We start from the raw sequence: 9,010 nt of genomic DNA, 5'->3' as shown, positions 1-9,010 counted from the left end.
ACCCAAAGTCACGCAGCCCTCAGCGCTCCTGAAAGGGGAGCGGCTCCCCAGGCACAAAATAAATAGGAGGGGTGAGCATATAGAAACAAGAGATGCCAGGCAGGCACAGGAATATTTACAGTGCAGGTGGAAAGGAATATCAGTGCTCCACCTGGAGAACAAGGCCCTGGGACGGCCCACTAGCGCCCATGGCCACCTGCATGGCGAGGCCAAGGCTTGCTTCTGCCTGCTGTAACTCTCACTGCTGCCACCAGAGGACACCAAATTCCTACAACATTTAGCTCCTGAGACCAACACGTTCCCGGCCCCCGTGGCTGGGAACGGGGAAAAACACTCCTATGGTTGTGGAGCAGCAGCTCCAGTCCTCAGGAGGAAAGCCCAGGCCAGGGGACTCTTGATGAGAGCTGGTGGTGTCTGCTTGTGCAGTCCGCTGCTGTAGCTCTGCTCCTGCCCTTACAGCCAGAAACTGATTTCAAGCTTGCGTATTTCCAGGGACTCCATGCTCTGAAGACCTGTAATAATACAGAAAATATCACTGATTCAAACCACCGCTAGATGGTCGGAGACCAACAGCCACTGCCAGCTGAACAGATGCTCTTATTCCATATTTTCATTGAAAGAACCTTCCAAAATTCACAGCTTTGCCAGGCTTCATCCTGACATTTCAGCTGAATATTGCAAGAATGCCATCAAGTGCCGGAGGCCTTTGTTTTTAAGACGGAAAGGCTGGGCTCTGGAACCAGCTATGGGTGCAGGCATGGGCCTGTGCATAGGATTTTCTGAACAATTAATCTGCACATTATTATTTCAAGTGATCTCAATAAATTGCAAAAGCCACTCAGAATCAGCTGGATAAAATTCAATAAAAACACAGCAAAGTACTATGATCGGGAGGGAGAAATTAAATTCACAAATGAATGACTTGGAATAATTGCCTAAGCAGCAGTATTATGGCAAAGAATCTGGAGGAATTAGAGTTGATCATGTAATAAATATGAGTCAATGGTATGCTGCTATTGCAAAAAGAAAAAAAGAAATCCTACAAAACATTTGTTTGGGGATATGCAAATGGAGTGTCATAAGCATGTCACGGAAGGTCATTATTATGCTTTATCCTGAAGAATGCTCACTCGTGCTAAATGCTGTGCCAGATCTGGAGCACTGCGCTTTCAGAAAGACAAAGTAGACCAGCCAGCCCAACAGGAAGCTTAACCCAGGAGGAAAGCTGGATTGACTGGGGGAGCATTTCCAAGAGGGGCGATGAGAAGGAGGACAGCCTCGCCAAACACAGGGGGCTATTCTAGCACACAGCAAATAATGTGGATCTCTTTTCCCTGCCTCCCAAAAGACACACAGAGGGGTACTAGACCAGTGTGCGAAAAAGACAAGACACCAAGCCCGGTGCTGGCTGGGGTTTCATCCCATCAGGCAACTCCATTTTTCTTACTTCAGATGGAAGGCATGCAGGTGGGGGATGGGAGGGATCATGAGTTTTGATGTGACAGCTGGTGACAACCTGGAAACTTGCTTTTAGGGGAGGAATGGTCCTTTTAACACAACAAAGCGGCACACCCAAGAGTGCATACACAGACCACACCTACTGGAGCCAGCTTCCACAGGGTTGTTTGTACAGCAAGCAAAGGAGAAAATAAAGATTGGAGATGCAACTTCCTTTTTGCCCATTTCTCCCCCAGGTCATCCTGACCTTATGAATAGTGTGGCAAGGCTGTACATGTATCACTGCTTTCTGCAGTTCCTGAGGACCTTCCTGGTCCTGCTAGTCTCTCAGACTCCCTCCACTTGGACCTGGTTTCCGCCAAGCGCCTCAGCAAATTTGGGCACGTCCCCATTCAGTAAAGGCCTTAAGCGCATGCTTAAATTTAAGCATGAGCTTCAAACAAAGCATGTGTTTAGCAACCTCTGCAAACAAGGCCTTAACCTTAAAATACACACACAGATAAAACGATTTTTCACTCCGGCTAGATTCAAATGCTTTCCTCAGGCTCCTTGAAGTCGAGTCTACCACCTCTCTGACACTGAAATAGATGCCTTGCATAAGAAGACTCTCTTGCTTCCTCTCTGCTGTAACTCATCAGCTCTTCCCTGCTCCAGGGCACGTACCTCTAGGGACAGATGAGATCTATTCCTGTTAGTTACTATGCAGAGCTAGATCTCAGCAGCAGCGATAAAGGCCCTTGCACATCCTAGCTTGCTTGCTGATACTTCCCTTTTCTCTGGAATTCGTACTCCTCGCCCGCCCTCGCTCCCTTCCCCCTTCCCCAGTTGCTCATACTTCTGGAAAGATGACTGAAGGCTAACTAATGAGTAAGACGCTGCTGCACGTCATCGCCTGTCTGCTGCAAGAAGGGGTGAACAAGTTCGTTTGTCCACAGGTTAAAGTGAGGTTGCCATCCAAACACAGAGCATGTAATTGGGAGACCAAGCAGTGGGAAACCTGCCCTCTCTTCTTTCTCGTCTGGAGCATTTAATTTCTCTTGTTTTCTTCATTGCGTACACCACTTTATGCCTGCACAGCATCTTTCAAGCAAGGATCTTAAAGGACTTCATAGACCTTAATTAAACCTCATAAATCCCTAATTGATAGATGAAAATTCTGAGTCACAAAAAGGTGAAGGGATGTGCTCATGGTGCAGCACTGAGTCAGTTGCAGAGCGTGGAGCAGTGCTCCCAACCCGGTACTCCGCATCCTCCCCGCTCGACGGACATTATGGATGATGAGGATCTGCTCAGAGGGCACGTTCAGCAGCTACCTGACACTGATCCCAAGGGCCAGTGATGAAGGACACACATCGATTGCATTTGGCACTGCAGTGCCCCAAAACAGGCCAAGAGTGGAGGCAGGGGCACTGTACAAACCCGGAGGTGCAGACAACCCTAAGGGACCAGCAACAGCAAAGGGGCGAGACACCAGTAATAAATTGCCTTTGGTGTGGCCACCACTGAGAGTCTCATGATGAAAAATTTTCCCTGTCCTTGGCTGCTGTCCTCTCTGCAGCCGTGGAGCCCCAGCCAGTCTGCTGACCCTCACCCCAAGGCCTGCCTGGGTCCCGGGGCCTGGATGATGGCCATTTCCAAAGCCTGGGACAACAAGCCTGGTCCGCTGTGGACCTGCATCACCATGGTCACTTGGGGCACCCAGCCCACATGCCCCAGACACCTTCTGGTCCTTTTTTTGCCCTCGCTTCCCTGCCCAGCCTTTGTTTTTGAGTAGGTAGCGTGTAAACTGTGCAGGGCAGGGACCATCCCAGCTGGGCGTTTGCCTGGCACGGCCCTGGCCGGGCTCCTGCCACCTGCACTGGGCAAACACCGTCAGGACGGCGCGGCCCAGCCCGCCTCGGTGCCGGTCCCTCTCAGTGGACGTTGTCACATACTGCTTTCCAATTATAGCCTTTCAGGCTGCGACGGCGTTTAATTGTCTGAGTTTTATAAACACTGCACGGCCTTGGCTGACGCCCGAGTTAATGATCCCCTGCAGAAGCGACTTTGGCCGGCCGGCTCCCAGCTGGGCCATCGCCACGCCTGCCGGAGAGGGTGAATTAAAAAAAAAGGAGAGGGTAAAAAAGCAGAAAGGCGACTTAAAAGATGATGCTGCATCTGAGGAAATGACACATGCCTCCTTCATCTGCCAGCGATATGCAATGCTGCTGCTGACACCAAGGAGAGAGGGCTCAGCTCCGCAAAGCCTGCAGCAGCAGCCCTCCTACCTGCCCAGTGAATGGTGTTTGTAGCAGGACAAGCAGCTCCACTCACCTTTCAAACTCATGTTTCTTTCCTTTAGTTTTTTTCTCCTCCTAATATCAACAAAGAAAAAAGAAAAAAAAAAAAAGACACAACAAAACCAACCCTCAAAAATGCAACCAGAATGAAGAACCCCACAAGAGTAAATAGACAAGGCTTTTATGTTAATACAAGTCACTGAGAGCATCAAAACAAGGGGAAAAAAAAATCTCTGGGTGAAATTTACAAACTGATGTAAATCAGCCTGTTGAATTTCAGTGAAGAGCACTGATTTTCCCTGGCTGTACACACAGTGTGTATGTATGTCTGTGTGCTCCCCCCCAGACTCCTTCACTAGAGCCCCCTGACTTAGTGACACAAACTGCATTGGAAGGGGACCAGACGACACTGCTGTAATTTGTACATATGCACCACTAAAGCTCAGCATTTATATTTAAAAAAAAAATAATAATCGGGCGAACGCACAGCTGCAAGGCGGGCTGGGTAATTGTGCAATGCTGGGAACTCTTAGGTAGTTAATAATTATACTCAACCTTCGGTCTAGTTCCTAACAACACCCCTAGGCGTGTCGCTCTTACAGAATAAGGGCACACGCCCTGCTGTGTCTCCTTGCTTAACAGGAACACAAAGTACAGTAGTAGGAGGTGTTTCCTTGAACTCTGAACAATTGGACATTTAAGGATTAATTACTGTTAAGGAGCTTTGGACTGGCAAACACACTAACTCAGCTCTTGGCTGCGTCTCCCAGCCAAGTTCTCTCAGTCATCCTAATTAGACATTCTGATACCATCTTTAATTATATGATCTCACATACTATTTTTTTTTCCCTTCTTCTATTATTTTTTTGCACCGAACCCCTGTCCTGTGCAGCACGCTGGGCAGGGGAAAGCACCCTCCTGGCAGCATGGCAGCAGCCGGACCATGCTCCATTCGGACCCGAGGCTCTGCTGAGAGCCACCCAGAGGCTTTCACAACAGAAGGAAAGCACCCAAGCTGCTGCGGGCAAGACGGGACCTATGCTGTATTTGTCAGTATTGACTGCAGCCTGCCTGGAAAAACGTCTGTGCTGCGCAGCACCCAGCGCCAGCCACCGTGAGTGCGTGTGCGTGCACATGTATACACACAGAGGCTCTCCCGTACACACCTTGATCTTGTTGAAACAACAGGAGGAGCAGAGTGCATGTTGTTAATGTTTTTCGCCTCGGTAAACACCGCATCGCTGGGGCGATGCTCCCGCGTCCTGACTTGCAGCGCCTGGTGGTGCTGGGGGCCGGGCGCCTGCCAAAAGCCGCCGGAGCCGCTCCACACGCAGGCTGGTCCTGCTGCTCTGCAGCGTCCTTCCTAGGAAGAGGCCTGGCTGTGGCCAAGAGTCGCTGATTTGATGCTGCCTCGGCTTCTGCTGGCAGCCGTTTGCTGCCCACCCCTTGTGGCCCCCCCTCCAGAGGCGCAGAGGGAAGTTTTGGGTGGCGTGCTTTCAACTGAAACGCTGCTGCTCGGCTGTGCTGGAAACTCGGCACCCTGAGGTCAGCCGAGGTTCACTCAGCCGAGGAACTCCTTAAATGGCATAGTCTTGCTCAAAAGCCTGCTCTCTTTGCGGCGGTGAGCAGTGTGGGGACGGATGGGCCAGCACTCTGAGGCACCCTTTTGTGAAGGCCAGACCCCCAGCCTCACATGGAGGTGGGGAAGGAGAGTGATGGTGCTGCTTCCCCTCGCCGCCCTGGCATCCCTGCTTTCCTCAGGGCCTGCCTGCTGACTGGAAATGGCTCCAAGACCCACCCCTGCCTCTACCTGCCAGCAGAGCTGGCTGGGCTCAGCAGGAAGGCACCCATGTACGCTTCTGGAGCTGGGGAGCCTGGCACGTGCCCTAACAGGGGCTCAACCCATCCCCCTGGAGGGTCGGGGCTAGCCCAAGAGCAGCCAAATGCTTCACCACCTCTTCCAAAACTGGGGGTAGGAAAGGAAGACCTGCCTGTCCTGGGCCAGCAGCGCTGCCCCGCACAGGGAGGAGCCCTCTCCTCCCAGCTCCTTGGCGCTCCTCACTGATTCAGAGTCGACATAATGGGGCCGAGATGGCGCCATTGATCCTGCTGGGCAGGCGGATCCGCTGCACGGGAGGCATTACTGAGGGCTTCTTCCCCAATGGCACCAGGTCACAGGATTCGGCCCCTTGTACGGCCCTGTGGTGGAAATGGTTCTCCACCACCACCACCAGGAACATGTCCATGGAGCAACGGTAGAAGCGGCACTGGGAAATTAAGAGTTGGTGTCAAGTGAAAAAAAAAAAAACAAAACACAAAAACAAACAGGGACAGCCACCACAGGTGGAGGACAGACCTACCCAGCCACAGCAGCCAACCATACTCTCCAAAGCCATGTTCTGGGAGGGTCCATGCCGCCACAGACCTCCTACATTCATGCTGTGTCTTGGGGTCTGTGGGCTGCCAAAACCCTTACTGCACAACTCCTTCTGCTCCGTGCCCCCACTGCACAACCTCGACCCCTGCAGCAATCAGTGGAAGGCTTGGATAGGGGTGATGGCTGCTGCAGCAAACCTTTTTCATCAGGGTGACAGGAGCAGGGAGGAGGAAGAGCACCGCTGCAGGGTGAGCACTCATCCCAGCTGCAGGTGCCAGCTGAAGAACACGCGCAGAGCCAGGGGAAGCACCTGAAGCCGATGTTTTGAAGGCGTCACTCTCCTTTCCTATTCCTTCCCTTTCACCACAGACAGTGTCACAGACGGATCTTCATTTCCTCAGCTGCCAGAAGTGCAGAAGTTAATTAGATACCAGTATGGCCTCAGAACATTGCTCAGAGTAGAGATTTAATCACAGTCCTCGTGGCTCATAAACACAACACTGAATTGGAGACTAGAAAAGGCAGCTAACATCTCCCATCACCCCCATGACCTGTAGCAGGCAGGGAGGAGCAGAGGATTGCAGCTCAGTTCTCATCAGCCCAGGACGAAGGCTACGGAGGCCGGCTCCTGCTGCGAGAGGCATTGCCTATGACTGGTGCCCTAAGCCCTGGCTTTGAGAGGTCGGAGCAGGGCTGTGCTTTATGAACTTGGTAAAATGTACCTTTCTGCCCATGTTAGAGCATCCAGCACTTGAATAACCGGAGCTCCTCAAAGGAAAAACCCTGACTTATTTCTTCCTTCTGCCCAAAACAAACATTGTGTCCTGCCACGGATGCTCACATCAATAACCCCCAGCAGCAGTGTGTGTCATCTCTGGGAGACGCTGATGAATGCTGCTGAGCCTGGGAGCCCAGTTAGGGTTACAGAAAGGGGGCGAGGAGACCAGAGGGAGCGTGCACACTCAGCTGATGGAGTCTGCCTGACCCACGCACCCACCTAAGCTCACTGGTTGTAGATCCAAGTTTACCTTTCCAGGAAACTTGAAAAACTTATTCCTGAGAGAGGAAAAAAAGTATGAGAGCCCACAAAAGGCAAATAGGCAACGGGTACTGGCACTGCCTATGAGCTTGCAGAGTTGTACAGTCATTTGTGGGATGCAGGCTGTAGATTACAGCCATGTAAGGCCTGTCTCCCTCTCTTCCCCCACACTAGTCTGTGGAACAGAGCATGCAAAATAAAAAGAGAAATCTGAGACTCACACTGTGGCATGCCGAACAGTTTACATTCTTGTCTGCCATGATATCCTCCTCCCAGCCTAGTTCTTATCTGTTTGACCTCACATAACCAGTATCAGTAAAGCTGATATTTAGTACAGAGGAATTCTATAGTTCAAATGCGATAACGCTGCAGAAGGGAAAAGAAATATGCTTGCAATACAGAACTTCTGGGCTACATCAAGGCAAAAGCAGAAACGCAGAATGCTTGAGGATGGCGGGCACCTCTGGAGATTTGTCTAGTCCAGCCCTCTGCTCATGCAGGGCTACCTACAGCAGGTTGCTCAGAGCCACGTCCACCTACGTTTTGAGTATCTCTGAGGAGGGAGACTCCATGACCTCCCTGGGAGCTTTGTCCTTTCTTCTTCGAGGAAAATCTTCCTGAGGTGTCTTAGATCTCACTGCACTGGAACACACATTAAAAACCTTCTTTTAAACCTCAGCCTTATGAGAGCGTGCCAGCAGCTTCCACACAGGTTGATACCCTATCTCCTGATGCTAACAGTGGCCAAACACAGCTGGATGGGGGCCTCTCATGCCACACGAGGCAGAGCAGAAAACACTGCACTGTTGCAATGGAACTCGAGAACTTGTTATGACGAAATGAAACTTCAGGAGGATCAGGTCACAGTCATCAGTAGGAGTAGGACCATAAGGTATTTTTTTCCTTTTTCTTTTCTTTAAAAAAAAAAAAAAAAGAAGTATCATTTGTTCCACTTCAGTGTATCTGATGCAATAACCATGTCACAGTTTTCCTCTGTCACATCCTTCCCACATGACAGTGGAAACATCACTTCAAACCAGCATTCTGGATGTTCTCCTTTCCCCCACACTCCCACTCCAGCTCCACTTGCCATTAAGCTTTCTTAAAGTTTAGCACAGACTTATTCTTTCCATTGGCTGCAGAATTTCTGCAGTGTTCCTGTAGCTGCTCATGCAGATTCTAGACCAAATTAAAGAAGAGGATGGAAAAAAAATTAAAAAAAAAAATAAAACCACCACCAAAAAACCTTCCTGTGACACCTTGCTGCCTCTGGTGTAATACATTCAGGTCACTCTTCTGGGATTGTTTTTGCCACAAAAGACCTAACCCAGATAGGGTCTCCCCTCCATCAGAGAGCAGCAGAAAGCACAAGGTTAACTACGCTAGAGCTGTGGAAAGAAACTTCTGAATGTGCAAGAAGACCAGGCTGCCCTCATGTGCTGCCCAGGGAGATGAAACGCTTCTTGGAACTTCACTAAGAAATGTGACCGTGAGGAAAAATCAGGGATGAGTCTAGCATGACAGGGAATGGACAGGTAAAAGAGAACAGGGAGCCTCTCTTAATTCACGTACTCCTTAAAAATGCCATCCGGGCACCAACTGATCACAACCCAGCTGTTGGCACAGATGGTTTTGCATCCTTTCCTTGCAAAAGGAACAGGCAACCTCCCCTCCAGCACGACTCCGCTGGGGAGCAAACACTCTCCCCGTGATAACAACCAGATCCCTCACTTGCACAACAAGATCTGAGCATGGCAGGGTGGGGGGAGGCGAGCCTGTTTAAGAGGGAGGGGGAATTCCCTACATGAAGTGGAGATCTAAACCAAGATGGGGATGTCGGGAAAAACACAATTTCCA

Source organism: Netta rufina (genome assembly GCF_964035555.1).
Source record: "Netta rufina genome assembly, chromosome: 3".
In the NCBI taxonomy this organism is placed as follows: Eukaryota; Metazoa; Chordata; class Aves; order Anseriformes; family Anatidae; genus Netta; species Netta rufina.
The sequence above is the reverse complement of the archived record's forward strand: the minus strand, read 5'-3'. Positions refer to the sequence as shown.